Source organism: Bos taurus, chromosome 9 (genome assembly GCF_002263795.3).
Source record: "Bos taurus isolate L1 Dominette 01449 registration number 42190680 breed Hereford chromosome 9, ARS-UCD2.0, whole genome shotgun sequence".
NCBI classification, from domain to species: Eukaryota; Metazoa; Chordata; class Mammalia; order Artiodactyla; family Bovidae; genus Bos; species Bos taurus.
Window position 1 is genome coordinate 99,548,729 of NC_037336.1, and position 13,986 is coordinate 99,562,714.

Below are 13,986 nucleotides of genomic sequence, written 5' to 3' on the forward strand. Positions count from 1 at the left end.
TAGTGACCCCTGATTTCAAAGAAATGGTTAAGTTTAACTGTTCCACATGTCCAAGGAAGCAAGAAAATCTGGGAAGAGTGGTGAGCACCAGTGAAGTCTCACCAGTAGAACCAGATATGTCCAGGCAGTGGAAACCAGTACAGCCCAGCTTAGGCGGCCTGCTATGGAGCAATGCCACCCATGGTGAGCCCTACTCAGGGGACAAAAGTCTTCAAATTTCAAAGAGAAAAGTGCATCTCAGAGTGATGAAATACAGTATCTAAAAACTGTTTGCATTCCTTAATTGAAAAGTGTTCAAACTGGGGAGAGTCAAAGGCCAACTTCTTTAACCAGTTAAAGCGTACCTGGTGTTGGGTTGGCCAAAAAGTCTATTTGGGTAGAAAATAGCCTACAAGGTATTACAACATTTTGAGGCATGTAGCAATCTTGTTTTTAAAATCACAGATGCCTGTGTTTCAATATTCACTGAAAGTTGAATCATTCACATTTGTTTCATTGATTCTGCAACTTATGTTTTCGTTTCATACTAACACTTGAGCTGAATTTCCAAGTGTGTTAATAATTTAATAAATGGAATGCATGCTATTTAGTTTGGGCTTCCCTGGTGGCTCAGACGGTAGAGAATCTGCCTGCAATGCGGGAGACCTGGGCTTGATCCCTGGGTAGGGAAGATCCCCTGGAGAAAGGGCATGGCAACCCACTCCAGTATTCTTGCCTGGAGAATCCCATGGACAGAGGAGACTGGCGGGCTACAGTCCATGTGGTCACAGAGTCAGACAAGACTGAGCGACTAATACACATACACACATGCTATTTAGTTTATTAAAACTCATATTTGAAGCATGCATATTTATTCTAAGTTCTAAAATTTTGAACATAGTACATGTATTGTATAAGCTCATTTTACACAGTCCGTTGCTCTGTCTTGGTGAGTGTGGACTGTAGCCCACTGCCCAGGTGTGCCTGGCACCCATGGGAGAGGCACTGCATTTCCCTGCATTTGTTTGAAGACTGAAATACAAAGATGCAATGAAAGGAGGAGTTTGGGTTATAGGCTTTCTAGCAAGTACATGATGACAAGAACTTCAAATACATTCACAGATAAATATCTGGGAAAACTGTAAACTGATCCTTATAAAAATTGAGTTTATTGGCCAGTACAAGTTGATATATTAGTGGCCTTCAGGGTGTTAAATTATAACGTATAGCATTTTCTTGATATATATTGCTTTTATTTTTTCCATTTTTGAAAACAATCACTTTGTAAGACTGTCACATTTGTAAAACTCCTTAAGTACTTGTATGAAAATGCTGGGTTTGAAAATCACTATTTTCCTACTTGCAGTTTACACATAAGGAAACTGAGGCCTGTGAATATTCAGAAACACATCTCTGAATAGAGAATTTAGAGTTCTGTTTCTGGATTTCTGGGCCAGTTTTTTTTCTCTGGACCACACATACGCCTGCAGATGCATATGTGTCCCTATATGTGTGCATGTGTATGCATGTAAGTTTCCCTATGTGTGCATGCATGTAGTCTGTATGTGTGTGTGTGTGCAAATATGTCTGTGCATGCACACATGTGCATGCAAATTTGCAGGCATGACTCTGGGCATGCCTGCCTGCCTGTGTGTGTGTGTGCAGGCATGCATACATGTATAAAGGCAGATATGAATTCATATCTGTGCATTAAGCATTTACAGCTCCTTTACAGAAAAACATGTGCAGGCACAAATGCATTACAAATACATTACATTATATTTTGGTTTGTGGTAAGTAGCTTGACATTCTCATAATAAGCAACATAATCTGACATTAAGCATGCTAAGAAGAATATTTAGTATATTGGTTATTTTTATCACTGTGAAATAAATTTGTCTTTTTGAATGCATAATGCATACTCATTTTAAAAATATAGAAAGGCATAAAAAGAAAGGAGCATCTTTTGAGCTTGTGCCACCTTAAAGTAGACACCACTACTGTTTGGGCAAATATGCTCTCATGCGTTCCTCCAGGGGTGCGTGCGTCCAGCTAATTTTACGGAAAGAGTATTGCATCATGGCTCCTTCCTGACTCCTGCATCTTGCTTTTCCTTTTGCTGCTCCCTTCTTGGCTCAGTTCCCTGCCCACACGGCCCCTCCAGGGCCCCCACGTGAGCCCTTTGTCTTAGCTCATCTTGCTTCTCGCTCATATCCTCTTGTGCAAACGTGCAAATGCACGTCTAGGGTGACAGTTGCTGCTTCACCAAAATGGGGTATGTTACGTGACCTTCTCAGCATCTTAATTGTCTCACTAAAAAATAATATCTTTAAAAATTCCTCAGGTTAACTGATAGAGATTAGGTTGTATTCATTTTAATAGATGCATGATATTTATGATATTTAGAATTGAGCACTTGTTTTGATCCCATTTATTTAAACCTTTTCATTTGGCTGCTTTGGGTCTGAGCTGCAGCACTTGGGATCTTCCATGCAGGATCTTCCGTTGCGGCCTGCAGACTCTATCTGCGGTGTGCGGGCTTTGTTGCCACACAATGTGGGATCCCAGTTCCCCAACTATGGCTGGAACTCACATTCTCTGCATTGTAAGGTGGATTCTAAACCACTGGATCACCAGGGAAGTCTCCCATTTATTTTTACCAGTAACATAGGCCTTGACAGGGGACTTTCTTTTGGTTTTCAGGAGTCCTCTTACCTCATTCTGCATACCACTCTACTGGTGAATTAAGAAGACTGGATTGTTAAGGAAAAAGGAGTAACCCTCACAAGCGGCCTATTAGCAGATGAAGCTGGTCTGGAAAGTTATATTAATGTCTAGGTTATCGCATTCATGAGAATTCACCAGAATTTTTCACATACTTCCTATTTATTCTGTTTCGGCTATCTGACCATTAATAAAATTTTTAATGAGAAGTTATATTTCTGGGTGAAGCATTAAAAGATGAACAGATTATACTGGTGACAGGTCATAAATGATAAATTAGTGCAAGGGAGCACCCTCAATTTAGCTACTAGGGGGATACCCCCTACAATAAATCTGGCCTCAGCTCTGAATCTCAGCAGTGCACTGGATCAATGGCAATAAAATAGTAACTTCTCTTTTTAGTGCCTTTGCAAATTCAAGGCCGGAGGCTAATGCTTTTGTGAGCATATAACTCCATTCCTCCTCGTATTTTAACTATAGCAGAGGAGATGGATCTTTGGTTTCTACCAATTAAGCATTTTCCTCTCTTCAATCCATTCCACCTCTTCCACTTTCAGTGTGAGAAAGGGAAAGTAGAACTCTTCCATAAAGAACTCAAGTAGACCCTCTTCCTTCAGGGGGACTGCTGTAGGGTGCCCTCATTTCTAGATGCCATGGAGACCCCACATTTGGGCACAAGGATAGCAATCGTGACTCCTTAGGACGTTCCCGAAGAAATGCTTAAGCCTTGGGAATCTGGCAGGAACAAAGCAAAATTATTTCCCTCCTTTTTGTTACTGAACCTATGACAGAAACAGAAGCTATATTTATAGACACAGGTGATTTCCTTCTGTTGTCAGCTGCTTCTAAAATGTATGAGTGTTTCCCAAAATATACATCTTTTGCAAAGACTTGAAATTAACATTTATGAAAGAGACAAATTGCACATTGAGTGTCAAATCTACCAAACTATGAAATACTTGAGAGGAAATTGCCCTTGGAAGAAAGAAAGCTCTTAGAAATTGGGAGTGATTTTCCTAAGGAATGCCTGAATTAAAACAAATGTGGACTGAACACATAACAGTGTAAAAGAAGAGGGACCCTTTACCTTCCCCATGCACACTGTCACTCCTGAAGTCCCCTTCTTCCCTCCCTCTAGCCCTCGGTGGCAGAGCAGGGTGGACTTAGGATGCCCATCCATATAGGAGTTTCCACGTTTCTTCTTGAAAATCCAAGCAGTTCTTTAAAGAAGGAGAGCAATAGGGCTCTAACAGTAGCCTCCGTATATGCAAAATGGACATAAAAGACAAGTTGAGGCAGAGACGGAAGAGTTGTTTTTCCAAGGAGAGTTAGCTTAGAAGTTTCTTCCAACCTGGGAGCTATTAACTGACAGAATATGGGAGCCAGGAAACCTTCAGGTCTGAATCAACAGGACAAATAGAATAGGACAAATCGAAAGGAAGTCGGGTGATGATGATGGCTACATGGAGTTTCACTTCTTTTCATGTGCTCCCTGCTGAAGTATGACTGTGTGACCCAGAGCTGGAGTTCCACATCCAGATGTCTGAAGCACTTAACATTGTTCTCAGGATGTTTCTTTAAGTCTACATTTGGCTGACTTCCTATTTTTATGTAATATTGTTCAAAAATGGCAAGCTTACCTAAAATTATTTTCTCATCAATAGCAAGTCAAAATGCCAACATGTAAACATTTGCTATGCTCCTTTTCATTCTGTGTTAGGAAAAATATTTTTGTTTGGCTGACTCATTAATCTGTTGGGAATTTTAAAAGGAAACCCTGCAAGATAGAGGATATATCTGTTCTTTCTCCACTTGCAAGTCTGAAAACAACTTTTAAAGATCTGAGATATGCATTTACTTCCAGCAGTGTGATATGCACTGATTCCTTCACACATTCTTTATTCCCAAAGTGCCATAGGTAACAGTTTACACGTCTTCTCTGATATACTAAAGAAACCATTCTGCCTAAAGGACTCCTGAGGATGCTCCTCCATGGATGCCTCACTTAGTCAGTGACGAGCCTGGGGAGAGAAGGAGTCAATATGGCACCCAGCATGAGCACAGATGGCCTCGTTCAAGGCTGAACATGCTACTCAACCAGCCAATCAAATCACACTGCTGTCCTGAAAAAGCCCTGGGGATTCTAACATGTTAGTAAAAAAAAAAAAAAAAATGTATGAACAAGACAGTTAAAATGTGTGTCCTGCATTCCACTGTTAAGTTAGCCTTAACTGGGCAAGGGATTTTTTTTTCCTGTGTAATTACTAGTTTTTATTATGCTTTTGAACTGCATCAATCATCTTGAAGTATAATGGATAAAGCAAATGGATTTCATAGCTGAAGAGCATAAGTCATATAAGCATATCCCCTTGGCTTAAACAAAATGGTAAAAATAACAGTGGGTTTGGAAGCAGGAGAAGATGAATGATGAAATTTTAATCCGCTCCAATCCATCATGTAACGCAGTACAAAAAGCAATTCATCTACTTACCCATTTCCACACGGTTTATCTGCTAATACCTTGGCATTTAAGGGAGAGTATTAGGCGAGATCAAAAGAGAGAGGGCAGAGATTACATTTTCTCCTCTTAGCATCGAGAAGCTCTTTGGGAAGCTTTCACAGATGTGGTGGTTCAAACCAGGAGCAATCATGAAATTCGGTAGAACAAGGCGAAAACTTACAGTCAGGGAATGGCTGCATTCTCTCAAGCTTCCCATTTACTCGGCCAGGAGGTCTTGGCTTCTGTTCCCTCATTCATGCCATGGAGTGATAACACCACTGTGTCCACAATGCCACTCTGTCCAGCCCAGTTATGTAGGATATGCAAACACACACATAAACATGTAGGACAACAATATGTCCACATTACAATATTTTAAAACTGCAAAGCATCCTATAAATGTAAGTGGTAACTGCATCCTGCCAAGAAAACTCTTCAGAAGCGATTTGTTTACAGTTTTACTTTTTGTTTTTGAAATCTCAGTTTTCATCCTGATGCGCCCACTCAAGAAATGAGACACAAACGAGAGAGCTTCATCTATCTGCATTCATTGAGATTCTCAGTGGATGCAGAGCCTGCCGATTCCAAAACTCAAAGGAGGACGCAAGAAGACAAGGGGAGATGTTTATGTACAGTTTCATGGATCTCAATTCGTTATATTGCTTACATGGCCTAGCATGGACCTGGCACATAAGCACTTGAAGGTAGCCACTTGTAAACATTTCCACTATGGCTTTAATATAATACATATAAGGGCAACAAGAAAAACCACTTAACTGAGCTTTCGTTTTGATTTAACCCAGGACTTTAAACATCTTTTCTAAAGCTCATATAATTTATAGTCATAGCATTTTGATGAGGTAAATACTACCTCCTCTGCATCTGAGAAACTGGGGCTTGGAGAGATAGTCTGTCCACGGCCTGAATTCCAGAGCTGGGCAAGCGGAGCATTGGCTGGTCCCTGTGACTGAGTGCGGGCACCTCAGAACAGTGTTCTCAGCGCTGAAGAACTGATGCTTTTGAACTGTGGTGTTGAAGACTCTTGAGAGTCCCTTGGACTGCAAAGAGATCCAACCAGTCCATCCTAAAGGAGATCAGTCCTGGGTGTTCATTGGAAAGACTGATGTTGAAGCTGAAACTCCAATACTTTGGCCACCTGAGCGGAGAGCTGACTCTTTTGAAAAGACCTTGATGCTGGGAAAGATTGAAGGCGGGGAGGGGATGACAGGATGAGATGGTTGGATGGCATCCCCGACTGGATGGACATGAGTTTGAGCAAGCTCTGGGAGTTGGTGATAGACAGGGAGGCCTGGCATGCTGCAGTCCGTGGGGTCACAAAGAATCGGACACAACTGAGCTACTGACCTGAACAGTGCTCTCACCTGAGTGAGTCTACACGTAATGTTCTTTAGCCTGCTTGCCATGGTCCCTGAGAAGTAGCCCCACCCACATTCCCCTCCCAGAGCGTGCCAAATTAAGGCGCCTGTTAAAATCCGTCTGCTTCAGTCTCAACAGTTAGAGACAGAATGCAGCCTTCCTTCGCTCCTTTTGTTGAACTCCTCACACGTGGGGGATTTGGAAGGAGCCTGGGAGAAGAGGCTGGGGAGGCTGACTGAGTTTGGGGGAAAGTGTTTTGCCTAGAAATTCGCAAAAGCCAGTCTTCCCACGTAGTTCAGTGGGCAAGAATCCACTTTCCAATGCAGGAGACGTGGGTTCGATCCCTGGGTTGGGAAGATCTCCCGGAGGAGGTAATGGCAACCCACTCCAGTGTTCTTGTCTGGAGAACCCTGTGGACAGAGGAGCCTGGTGGGCTACAGCTCCTAGGGTTGCAAAGAGTTGGACGTGACTGAGTGACTCAGCACACGTGCTGCTGCTGCTGCTGCTAAGTCGCTTCAGTCGTGTCTGACTCGGTGCGACCCCATAGATGGCAGCTCACGAGGCTCACCCCATCCCTGGGATTCTCCAGGCAAGAACACTGGAGTGGGTTGCCATTTCCTTCTCCAATGCATGAAAGTGAAAAGTGAAAGTGAAGTCGCTCAGTCGTGTCAGACTCTTAGCGACCCCATGGACTGCAGCCCACCAGGCTCCTCCGCCCATGGGATTTTCCAGGCAAGAGTACTGCAGTGGGGTACCATTGCCTTCACATGTGCATGCACAGGCAAATGTGTCCCTTTGATACCCTGTGCAATTAGGTACTTATTTTACATGTTGAAGCACAGGTATATATGAAAACAATGACTAGAAAGGCTGATAGAAAGTATAAGCTACCCTATCGGCTGTCAAGTTGGTAACTCTGACTTGAAGTACAAGTGAGTGAGCAGCTATCAGCTAACTTCCCACTCTTTTTTCTGCATCTTTCTGCACAGGTGGGAAGTGATAAGCTCCTGTGTTGTTAGCAATGATGAACAGTGTAAATTTATGTGCATAATTGAGGCTAACTCTTGTATTAAGAAAGATTCCAATTATTTTCACAAGCACATATTTCAAATCTTCTACTCAAGTCCTGAAAACAAATCCAATTATCTGAATATAATTGTTAGACATTATTTGATAAACATGAGAGTAGTGTCTATGACTGTGTGATTAAAAAAAACAAAACACCTTTATTTTCACTTGCTAAATTACAGATTTTCAGCCAAATGAATTCTTCTCCAGATCTTTCTGAAAAGACTTTAGAGAAACTGTCATATATTTATGGTAAAGGACCCCTGGAGACATGTCATTAGTATGGTCATGCATATATTCAAATTATATATTATGGAATCAAATCTGCTTGCACTGAGTTAATTTAAATGAATATGACAAGAACTTCTGGGAAAGATGTCAGCTAAATTATATGTTTACAGACTCCTCTGGCTCTTCTCCTCAACCCACAAAAATAATGTCCTCAGAAAGTAATACCAATAGCTAAGAATAAAGCAAGATTCCTCACTCGAACTGAAAATTTCAGAGCATACAATTTGGATGCAGTGGAAACTATTCCGGACACACAAGTGGTGACCGAGCACAGCATGTTCTAAAGAGCCCTGTGGACCCATGGCTAACCGGGTGGGAGAGGCGGTCACTCGTGTGGAGGAATTCCCTTGTACATGTTGGCAGCAGGTATGAGATGGGAGAAAAAAAAATAAATGCAGTCAAATAGTGCTTAGGACAAAAAAGGAAGTTTAAGCACAGCCCCAAAGCACAGTCAGAGAACTTTTCTCTCTGACTTGTCTTCCCTGCAAAGATGGGTAAGGTCAGTAGTCAGTTTCCTTTATTTCAAAGGTGGCTGGAGAAAGAATCACCCGAACTCGTTTCACTATCGTTAGCTTCCTATCCTGTAACAGGGGAACCTCTTGAAATGTGGGGGAGTTTCTGGCAGAAGCCGTCCCCCAACCTGGGAGCTGACCTATGGGCAGAGCTTCTGATAATTCTGAGAAAAACCCCAAACTAAGCCTCCCCCTACCCCCAGCTGTCTCCAGGCTCACAATGTTTTCCCAACCCCTTTGGGCAACCACACAGCTGGACAGAAAACACAAAACGTCAGTGTCTGGTCCCCCAGCAAGAGCTCAGAGGGAAACCCAAATGGTGTTTCACGAAAGGAGGGGGAGCTTCATGAAGCTTTTACTTACATTATGTTTCAGCAAATAGCAGGACTCACTAGAACTCCCCCATCAAAAGTGGGTAAACGCAACGCAAAGCCCAACTGAACGGGATGGGGTAGGTTAGAACAGCCTACACGAACAAGAAATGAATCAGTAAAATCTACCAATGAGAGCTGAAGAAACACCTTTCCAAGGCCACAGTAAAAGTATTTATTTACAGTTCAGTTCAGTTCAGTTGTCAGTCATGTCTGACTCTTTGCGACTGCATGGACTGCAGCATGCCAGGCCTCCCTGTCCATCACCAACTCTCGGAGTTTGCTCAAACTCATGTCCATTGAGTCGGTGATGCCATCCAACCATCTCATCCTCTGTCATCCCCTTCTCCTCCTGCCTTCAGTCTTTCCCAGAATCAGGGTCTTTTCCAATGAGTCAGTTCTTCACATCAGGTGGCCAAAGCATTGAAGTTTATTTACAACAGAATCTTTAAGAAATCAGATGCCAGCAGAAAAATATTTTTTAAAAGTCTGGTATAAATGAGTCAAGATTGTGCAGAAAATAGCAATATTATGAAACTAAAAATGAATTAGAAATGGTAAATAGTGAAACCAAGAGAAAATTAGATTGGTATAGGGGAGTTCTCATCACAAAAATCACACAAGGCACGAAGAAATCAAAATGATTAGAATCATATAAACAATAGAGATTTGAATACTGATGCTTCCAGTGATCAATAAGCAATGATCAAATCCAGGGATGAAGACACAAAGCTATTCCAACATATATTAGGGGAAAAAAACTCTCTTCTGAAATAAAGGGATATGAATATTTGACAAAGGAAATTATCATGTTCCCCAGTAATGTGATAAAATTCTTTAGTATCATGAAGACGTGCCCTGGTGAAGCTTTTGAACTTGAGGATTACAGAAAGAACCCCAGAGACCATGAGAAAAAAAAAAAGTTACTTAAAAATGTAAGGAAAAAAAAAAGTCTGATCATAAAAGTTTCAACCAATTTAAATATTAGAAAAGATGAGAAATATCTAAAAAATTTAAATGGAAAAAAGATGTAATCTTATTTCCTTCCATGAATAAACTGAATCACAGTGATATTTTGAAAATTAAAAATGAATAGGTAATGATATACCAGGCAGAAATAAGCCATTTTTGTGGAGTATCATGTTTAATAGCCCAATCAGAGGGGTGAGGCAAGAATGGGAGTGAGAAAATGGATACACCACATAAATTGTCCCTTAGAAGGAACCGATCACTCCTGCCAAGAGGACAGAAGCCAGAGGAGCTCTGCGGAGGGGGTTGGGTTGGGGGCTCAGGACAGACCCTTCAGGTTCTGCAGCCAGGGGCTGAAGCAGTTCCCACTCTCCTTCTTGACTCACCTCTCAATTTCAGGCCCAGCCCAGATGGTCAGCTGGTCTGACCTGGATGGTCCCTTCCTTGGAAGGAAAGCTATGACAAACCTAGACTGTGTATTAAAAAGCAGAGACATCACTTTGCCAACAAAGGTCCATATGGTCAAAGATACGGTTTTTCCAGTGGTCATGTATGGATGTGAGAGTTGGACCATAAAGAAAGGTGAGCACCAGAAAATTGGTGCTTTTGAACTGTGGTGTTGGAGAAAACTCTTGAGTCCCTTGGACTGCATGGAGATCAAACCAGTCAATCCTAAAGGAAATCAATCCTGAATATTCATTGAAGGGACTGATGCTGAAGCTGAAACACCAATACTTTGGCCACCTTATGCGAAGAGCCGACTCACTGGAGAAGACCCTGATGTGAGAGACATTGAAGGCAAAAGGAGAAGAGGGCAGCAAAGGATGAGATGGTTAGATAGCATCACCGACTTAACAGGCATGAATTTGAGCAAACCCTGGGAGATAGTGGAGGACACAGGAGCCTGGAGTGCTGCAGTTCATGGAGTCACAAAGAGTTGGACACAACTTAGCATTTGAACAACAACAACAGCAACTCCTCAGCTAGGGCCATCTGACTGATGCATCGGAAGTGGGGTGAAGTGACCTGGAGGAAACGAGAATAAGGGAATTCAGGCTATCTCGGGGCCAGGACCAGGTGTCTAGCACAGACTATGGAGAGGTAAATCCCAAAATAATTATCAAATGAAGAAACAAAGTGTCCTCAACTCCTGAGCACAATGAAATTCTGTCTCAGGGGGAAAAAAAAAGGCAAAAAATAAGCAGTGCAAAATAAAGAAAATGCAACTGCAATAATAGATTATGTATAAAATAGTTACAATATAAAATTATAAAGTGTATTCATACCTGTACTTAGGGAAATATAAGCAGAAAAGCAAGGTACTTTCTGTGATATTTTTTACTTTTAGTGATTTATCACTTTTAATGATAAAAGGAGAAAAGTGAGTTAAAGGTAAAAGTACAGTAAAATGAATACACTCACGCAAAATGTGATTCTTTAGGAGAAACAAAAAAAGAAAACAGTAAGTGATAAATGATAAAGTACTAGAGAGAATCGCTAATGTTGGGGGAGGGGCAATGTAAGAATTTAAGCTAAAATTGGGATAAAATGTAAAAGTTTTTCAGAAAATATATTATCACCATTGACTTTAGAAGAAAGAAAATCCAGGCTGCCTCTAGGAAGTTAAAAACATTGTCAAAGAGCCTACATGTCAGAAAGATGAGCCAAGCTGAGATGCTTTCATAGGTGAATTTTTTTTCAAATCTCCAAATAATAAATATCTTCTATATAAGCTTCTGCAGAGAGAAAAAGATATCACCTTTATTTGTCTAAATTTTATAAAATGCTTTATTCCAAACCTTTAGCAAGTATCCAAAAGAAAACTACAGATAATTTCATATATAATTTGAAATAAAAAACCCTGATTCAATATTTGTAAAACTGTTCTGTGATGACCTAAATGGGAAAGACATCTAAAAACAGATGGGATATATGTATACATATAACTGATTCAGTTTGCTGTACAGCAGAAACTAATACAACATTGCAAAGCAACTATACTCCAATAAAAATTAATTTAAGAAAAACAAAAGGAGCTAACTGGTTACATATAAATAATTCTAAGCTTTTGAACAATTATAAAACTACGTGTCAAAGATATATTTGCTTTTTAAAAAGTTGACAGGAAATTGCAAATCGAATATTAGTTATTCTAAGAAAGAATGGCTCTTTCATGTTCATAATTTTATTAATAAAATTAAGTTTAAAAGTCATGTTCACTCCAATAAGTACTAAAGTAACATTCACTAAAATTCTGTATTGACTCCATGTTTAAAAAATATGTGATACTTTTTAAAGTGATAATAGGAGAAATCAATGGTAACACATAATGAAAACTGTATAGCTTAACTGAAAGGCAGCAGACAATTTTAAAGCACTAACCGCATTCCCATTAAAACCAGGAATACGGAAAGTAAACAAGGAAATTTGACAAAAGTATAAATTAAAAAGTGGCAGTACAGGAAAGTTGTAGGATTCTTTTTCTTCTGTTTGTAGATTACGTGATTTTTTGATGCTGGAAAATAAGAAATCAACTGACAAACTACCAGAAATAGTAAGAGATTTCAGTAAGACAAGGAGTCAGAATATTAACATAAAAACCAAGAAAATAGATGACTTTGCTCATCTGGTTGCTGAAAATTTAAAGCACTGGAAGAACCAAATATATCTGAAGGTTTGGAAGAATATGCATGAACACACATTATTGGAGAGAGTGGATGTTGGTACACTGTTCTGGGAAGATGTTTAGCGTCGTGAGTCAAAATTTAAAAGCAACACATCATTTGACTTAGAAATCAGATTTCCAGTGATATCCCCCAAGGGCAGCGCATAGGTATGCCAAAGTATCTGGGCATAGTTGTAACAATATTGTTTACAGTAGCAAAAATATAAAAATGTAGTAAAGAAAAGATGACATATATAGAAAACGGAACACACTATAACATCAAATCAGGGCATACAAAGCAAAAAGAACACCATGTAACATTAAAAATGGTGATGTAGCTATATGGTTATTAACTTGAAGACGTGTCTGACAGGTACTGAAAAGCGGCCCATTTAAGAACAGCGTGAGCAGGGCGACTCCTATTTTGTACACTTGCTGTGTCACTCACGCACGGCCGATTTATTCGTCAGGCCTCTGTCTGGAAGATGTGAACAAGAAGAAGCAGTGCTTTTCTCTGAATTATGGGAATTCGGGTGAATTTTCGCTTCTTTTTATGTTGTATTTTTTTAGACGATTTCCTTCTGAGCTTTCTCCCCTCCCTGTTTCTCTTCCTTCCTTCCCATATGTTATTCCTCTTCTGCTACGAGTTTTTGTCAAATTTAGTAAGGGAAAAAAGCTATATGCAATTATTAATAAATCAGACAATGGATTTCAAGGATATTCAAGATTTTTGCATGCGTGCTAAGTCACTTTAGTCATGTCCGACTCTTTGCAACCCCACGGACTGTAGCCCACCAAGCTCCGCTGCCCATGGAATTCTCCAGGCGAGAATACTGGAGTGGGTTGCCATGCCCTCCTCCAGGGGATCTTCCTGACCCCAGGGATCAAACCCTCGTCTCTTATGTCTCCTGCATTGGTAGATGGGTTCTTTACCACCAGTGCCATCTGGTTTCAAATCCCTTTAAAATGTTTGTGTGGAGTTACACACGCCTGTGTATCCGGAACAGTGTTTGAGTAAGTCAGCTATTAGCCAAGAGTTTCAAATCGTTAAGAGACACACATTTAGAAGCCACATGATGTTTGAGGATTTAATTTCCGAAGATAATCACACTTCTGTCATCCTCTATCCTACAACTTGTTTCTTTAATGATATTTTCAAATTGCACCATCAAGCCTGGATGACATATTATTACTGAGGGTAGTTAACTACATCCTATTATTCCCATGCAGCAAGCTTTCTTCTCATAACATTAAGAGTGAGAATTTAAAGTTTGGCAACTGGCCATGAGGTTTCTAACTCTTCCTGTCCGCCCCATCCTTGGGAAAGTCCTGTGCGGTTGTGTGTTTCACACTCCTGCCTTTAGGCGAAAGGTCGGTCCAGACTCTTCACGTGAAAAGCCTTTTGCTCTTTCCAGGTGGCCCGAGCAGTGGTTCTCACGCTTGAGGGGAATCTCAGGAGGGTCCTTAGAGCTCACACTGCCCGACTCCACCTTTAGTTTTTGCTGCAGGAAGTCTAGGGTGGGGTTCCAA